Consider the following 7,020-nt stretch of genomic DNA (forward strand, 5'->3'; position numbering starts at 1 on the left):
TTTAGAACATTCTTTCAACAAATATGTTACACGTCCCCCGGTAGTGTCCTCCTTCCTACAGTTAAATAACAACTTTAATAAATGCAAGCATGAGTCACTCCCTACTTACGTTCCAGACGGTTGATCTCCATGTCCTGTGCAGCATTTACCTTCTTACACTTCTCTTTTTTATCATGCCACTTCTGATCCTAACAATGTTTAGGGTTCTTCATAGGCTCCTTTGATAGTATGCTCACCAATATTGATCTTCTATGAGGTAATGAGGACAGAGGTCATATATCTGTTCTTGTTCTTTTAGATGTGAGTGTAGCATTTAACAACACAGACCACAGTATTCTTATAAAATGCTTTAGACAGTGGGTGGTCCTCTGTGGCAGCTACTTAAATCGGTTTCAGTCATACTTAAAAGGTAGAAAATTATTTTTTAGATGTGGTAATTGTACTTCGGAGACCCATGATATTATATATGGTGTACCACAAGGATCTACACTGGGTCCACTGCCCTTTTCAATCTTTTTACTTCCATTAAGTCAGATTATCTCATAGCACAAGCTGAGCCACCACAGCTATGCAAACGACAAACAGCTGTATTTATTGATAGCACCTGATGACCCTGATGCTCTTGTCTTGGCAGTATTTCTGAATGGATAAGTTGTAACTTTTTCAAACTAAATAAGGGAAAAACAGAAATCTTAGTGATTGGCAGACATTGATAAATTGAGGGCATTAGAAATAAACTTCATACCTTAGGTTTAAAAATTTAGGTGGCTGTAAAGAATTTAGGGGTAATCGTTGACTCTGAGATAAACTTTAAATTGCATATCAACCAGGTCACTAGGACTGCATTTTTTCACTTAAATAATATAGCAAAAGCTTGACCTCTTATAACTTTACAAGATGCTGAAAAATGAATTTACACTTGTTTTTGGTCAACTAGATTACTGCAATGTACACCTAACACGACTACCTAAGAAAGACATCAATCACTTGCAATTAGTGTAGAATGAAGCTTGCAGAATCTTAAATAGAAAAAGAAAATCTGAGCACATCTCATCAGTTACAGTGTTGTTATATTAGTTACCCGTGTCATTCAGAATTGACTTTAAAATGCTACTAATGGTTTATAAAGCCTTAATCTTGCTCCATCCTATATTTTAGAACTCCAAGTCATAACCTTAGATCTTCAAATGGAGGTTTGGAATTCCCATAGCCAAGCTTAAAAGAACTGATGAGGCAGCCTTTGCTGTTATATATCTAAAATCTGGAATACTTTACATATACAAATTCAACATGGCTTTTTTGTAGCTACATTTTAGTTATATTCCTAAGCGACTGTATGGGCATAGAAATATCACATTGTTCAGTGATCTGCAATCTGTACTAATTAATCCACACTACTACACTACACTCTGCTGTTTTTTCCAGTTCTGATCTAGGCACCAAGCAGCCCCATGAGATGATGGAATGAAGGTAAGTGTCTCAGCTATCCACAACACCATCTTCATCAAATTCCTACCATGTGAAGCATGAAAACTAAGAGGTTTGATTTAGGAACATTTATGTTAGGTAGAATGCCCAATGGGGTCTGGGTAGTCTTTTGGCCTTGGAACCCCAGCACATTTTGATTTTTTCAACAGCCTAACTGGAGACTTTTTTTCTGTCCTCCCAGCCATCTGACCTTACCCTTTTTTGTTGTTACTTTATTCTTTAATATTATTACCTAATCTTAACTGCCTAATCTTAATTGGGTTTTTTTCTTGTAACATTCTCTTTGCCATCTTGTAACGATTGTTGTATGAAAATGTGGTATATAAATAAATGTTGTTATTGCTGTTGCAAGTTAAAATGAAATATCCTTGTTCACATTCTGCTTACCCCTCCTCGAACCGCCACCTTATCGTGGTGGAGGGGTTTGCGTGTCCCAATGATCCTAGGAGCTCTGTTGTCCGGGGCTTTATGCCCCTGGTAGGGCCACCCAAGGCAAACTGGTCCTAGGTGAGGGATGAGACAAAGTGCGGTTCAACAAAACCTCCATGATGAATACAAAATTTGGACAGCGTTTTCCCTCGCCCGGACGCGGGTCACCGGGGCCCCCCTCTGGAACCAGGCCTGGAGGTGGGGCTCGATGGCGAGCGCCTGGTGGCCGGGCTTGCACCCATGGGACTTGGCTGGGCACAGCCCGAAGAGGCAACGTGGGTCCCCCCTTCCCATGGGCTCACCACCTATGGGAGGGGCCAAGGAGGTCAGGTGCAGTGTGAGTTGGGTAGTGGCCGAAGGCGGGGACCTTAGCGGTCCGATTCTTGGCTACAGAAGCTGGCTCTTGGGACGTGGAATGTCACCTCTCTAAAGGGGAAGGAGCCTGAGCTAGTGCGCAAGGTCGAGAGGTTCCGGCTAGATATAGTCGGGCTCACCTCGACGCACAGCTTGGACTCTGGAACCAATCTCCTTGAGAGAGGCTGGACTCTCTACCACTCTGGAGTTGCCCCCGGTGAGAGGCGCCGAGTGGGTGTGGGCATACTTATTGCCCCCCGACTTGGAGCCCGTACATTGGGGTTTACCCCGGTTTACGAGAGGGTAGCCTCTGTAAAAACATAAAATGATGTAATTGAACAAAATGTATGTGTGTAAGTACAGAAAATAGGACAGAATGATCAAACTTGTTTGTGTTTTGCGTACGTGACAAAAAGCATATATACTTTCTGTAAGTTTTCTTTCAATGATGTGTGTGACAAGAAAATGTACCTTTAGGGTAAAGACTTTACCAATTGGAATAATACAAAATGAGTCAGGACGCTATTTTTATTGCTTACGTGGTCTACGATCAGGAGACTAGAAAAGCTATAAAAGAGCAAGGACATCTGCGCTCGAGGCAGATGAAGTGCGGTGTCCTAGGACTGTGTTTCTCTGTCATTTTACCCTTGCCTGGTATGTATCAATAAAAGGTTTTTACTAATTTTAATTTTCTTCTCTGTCTTCAGTCACAAAAAGTGTCCACAGTTTTTTGGCGCCCGGACGTGGGGCAGGAGACGGCCAGTCGACTCCTCCGGCGAGACCATTTCAGTGATCCGTCTTACCAGCGGACTGCCGTCAACTTGAGCTCTGGCAGCAGAGTATGCAGCTCCGGCAAAAGTTAGGACTGCCCTGTCCTGAAAGAGTTCTTGCGTGAGGAGCCCCTGGTCTCCTCTTTGCTACATCCACGGTGACTGAACGGATTTCCAGACAGAGTTTGCACACTTCCAGGCTGGGGTAAGCACCGGGGAATTTCCGAACATTTTTTTATTTTCTAAATTACGGGAGGGCGAGTTTCCTGTTGACCGTCTAGTCATATTCATATCTCAACGGGTTGCTTAAGGTGATGGAGACTTGACCCAAGCAGTTTGACGCATACGAAAGGTCTGACGAAAGGATACTGGCCTCACCCATATCCTAGACTCGGTTGGACGTATTGATGTAGTATTCTGCTGAACCGAATCGGACACGAAGTCACCTGAGCTGGAATCCGGGGATGTGAGCGGACAGGCTAACGGGACGAGTAACGGGGTGGTATATATATATATATGGAAACATAAACAGAAAAAGAGCACAGATTGCAGGTTTGCTGTTAGGACGGAATAAATAAATCTACATACTAATAGGAATACCGTGTTCTCCTGGGAACTGGGACAGGACCGATAGTTGGGTGTCTCCCCTTGGGACTAAAGAAGGGAATAGTAAGGGAACAGTGAGTGGCACACTTAATACCTCGCTAATTCATACGTACAAGGGATTAGACGAATCAGTATATAGTTGGAAAATTAAATACAGGACTCGGGAAGAGCAAGGGGACATAATGGGAACTTATAACAGTAAGCCTGTTAATCGCCGCACAGGGGGATCAAAATCATTAATGCTGGAAGAATTATTTTCAGAGGATCAACAGACGCCCCGTAAAAATGGGTCTCCTAGGAAATTTGTAGAAAAAAAGACAGGTTTAGATTTCAAGAAGGCATGTAGGAAATGGAATAGACAGAGTGGTGGGCGTTGGCCGATAGAGGGGACAGGAGATGCAAGTGAAATACAGGAAACTAGGAAGATCCTGCGTAGGAATAAGCAGGGTTGTTATAATAGTGGACCGTATCGAATGGATATGTTCGATAGATGGGAATTAGTAATAAAAGACAGAAATTTAGAAGCAGTACAGAAACAGAATGAATTGTTGCGGGCAAATGAGGGAAAGGCTAAAAAGGAGAAAAAGGAATTACTAATTACATTACAGAAAGTTCAGACAGGCACGAAACAACAGGCAGACGGGAGGAAAAGGAAGAATAATTAAAATAAAGACCCCCTTTATCCTATTATTTGTTCCTCTCCTCAGTACCAACCTCAGGCACCTCCATTATCCCCTCCTCTATCCCCCATTCTGACTGCCCCCCCTGCACTACAACTGGCAGAAGTTTCCCCCGATGATCCCCCAGGCACAGATCACTATGACCCCTCTACCCATCGTGATGACCCACCCCGTACTAGACAAACCCCCGTCTCCCAACGCACTCGAAGTCAAACCTCCACTCACAAACCAGCTCCAACTTTTTTTTTCTCCAACCTCTTCTGATCCTTCACCTTTACTTACTTGCTCTTTAATAGAAGTTCCCAATCCCCATTATAACCCTGCCCATCCAGCCGGACCCCAAAATCCCACAACAGTTATGATAAATCGGAACTGGGACATCCAAGAACTAAAGGATGTCATGAATGCACTTCCAGATCCAAAGGAAGTAGGAGGACTAAAATTTGTTGAACAACTTGATCAGTTAGATAGCATGTATAAGCCTAACGCTGCTGAATGGACCCAGGTACTTCGTCGAAAGCTTGGGACCACACGGGCCACTGTTTGCAATGGTGTCCGCAATGACGTTCCATGGGTATGGAACCCAGCTTTAACTCGAGGACAGGGGATTGGTGGAGAAGGCGAATTTAACCCACAATGGGAGGCGTTGAGACAAAATATTGCAGAAAAATATAAAAAAGGAACGGACTGGTCCCTTATTTCTGCTGGAAAAAAACAAAAGAGAGATGAGACGGTTGATGAATGGGCACATAGGATTCAAGACCTTATGGCTAATCACTCGGGCTTGGAAAATGTCGATGACCGCACCCGAGCTGCAGTTCCACCTTTTGTTTCCGGTTTGCGCCTTGATATTCAAACAAGGTCCGCACTTCCTGTATTGGGTGGGAAAGTGCCGCGTTTGATGAAGTCAAACGACATGCTGAACATGCCGAAAAACAAACTAAGCAGAAGGAATCGGACTCTCATGCCAAATTATTGGCAGCACAGATGAACTATTATACCAGGAATACTCCTGACCGAGGCCGAGGATATGGCCTTAGAGGAAGGGGACGAGGACGAGGAAGAGGACGAGGTGGTTTTGGAGCTCCTCCTGCTGACCACAATAAGAATCCTTTTATTCCCTCTCCCAATGTTAATTCCTACTCTTGCTACGCCTGTGGTGAAACTGGACATTTTCGTCGGGAGTGCCCTCACAGACAGCAACAGCCCCCGCCTCCCCCTATTCTACCTGTTTTTTCTGACACCCCTGACCAACAATACTGGCCATAGGAAAACGCAGGGACCTCCAGCCACTCTTTTCAACTACCTTTGCTCACCCATAATTCAGAGACTGAGCCTTTACTGACATTGTTCGTTGATGGCACTGAGACTATTTTCTTAATCGACACTGGTGCCACTCGATCTACCCTCTCGCTGGCAAAGGTCCCTGCCTCGAACAAGACTGTTACTGTGCTTACTGCTTCTGGACAACCTCACCTTCTCCAAGTATCAAAACCTCTTCAAGTCCAGTCACTTCCTGGCGGACATACCTTACTGCATCGTTTTCTTTTAAATCAGCTCTGTCCAGTTAACCTTTTAGGAAGAGATCTCATGACAAAACTTTCTCTTTCTATTCCTAAGACTGACAAAGGTTTTTTCTGTTCTACCCCCAAGTTGTTGTGTCAAATTGCCCCTTACCCCAAACCCTCTTTTGCAGCTTGGACTTTAAATATTTCCCCACACACCATTCTCCTCAAAGCCCTACACTCTTTTTCCCCCTGTCTCTTTCCCAATTTACAGGCCCCTGACATTTTACACTGTACTGCCCAATACTTCCCTATAGAAGTAGACACCCCCTGGCTAGAATCTTTCCTTACTTCTGGTACTCGCCCCGAAACCCTTCACATCTCCTGTGTTTTTATTTCATCCACAAAGGCAGCTGCTTCTGTTCATCTTACATGCTCACAACATATATTTTATCTTGGCGGCTCAGTGCCTCATATTTCCTTAGCTAAATCACGCACTGTTAAATGGGGGGAAATAGGACCATGGGTAGAACAATGCCTTAAAAGAACAGACTGGTTACAAGTTGCTCCAGGTATTTTTGATACTCCTGACCGTTTAATAACTAAAGTGGTGCTTCAAACTGATTTTTTAGTACATCGCGCTTTGTGCCGTTCTTCCTCTTTTGCTTGTTCATTGCAAATCACTTTCCCTTCTTGGCTCTCTATGCTCCCTGATTCACTATGGTCCCAGGGAAAGAATGATTATGGAAGGATAGCCCATTGTGAGCCTCTGGTGATCCACCCGAAATCCTCCTTCTGCCCGCACCGTGCCCAATATCCTCTGTCTCCCGAAGCAGAGGCTGGCATCTCCGCCGTATATTCCGATCTCGTCAAACGCGGTGCCATTATTCCAATTGAATACTCTCCAGTCAATTCCCCCATTCTACCTGTAAAAAAGGATGACGGTTCATGGCGTTTCATACAAGACTTGCGACAAGTAAATTCTGCCATCTTCCCTAGGGCCCCTATCGTCCCTAATCCTTCCACTATCCTCTCTACTATCCCTCCTTCCGCTCGGTACTTCTCCGTTATTGACCTAGCTAATGCTTTCTTTTCTATCCCTGTACACCCTGATTCTCAATTTTGGTTTGCTTTTACTTTCCAAAACCGCCGTTGGACATGGACCGTCATGCCTCAGGGATACACTGA

Source organism: Erpetoichthys calabaricus, chromosome 6, assembly GCF_900747795.2.
Source record: "Erpetoichthys calabaricus chromosome 6, fErpCal1.3, whole genome shotgun sequence".
NCBI lineage: Eukaryota > Metazoa > Chordata > Cladistia > Polypteriformes > Polypteridae > Erpetoichthys > Erpetoichthys calabaricus.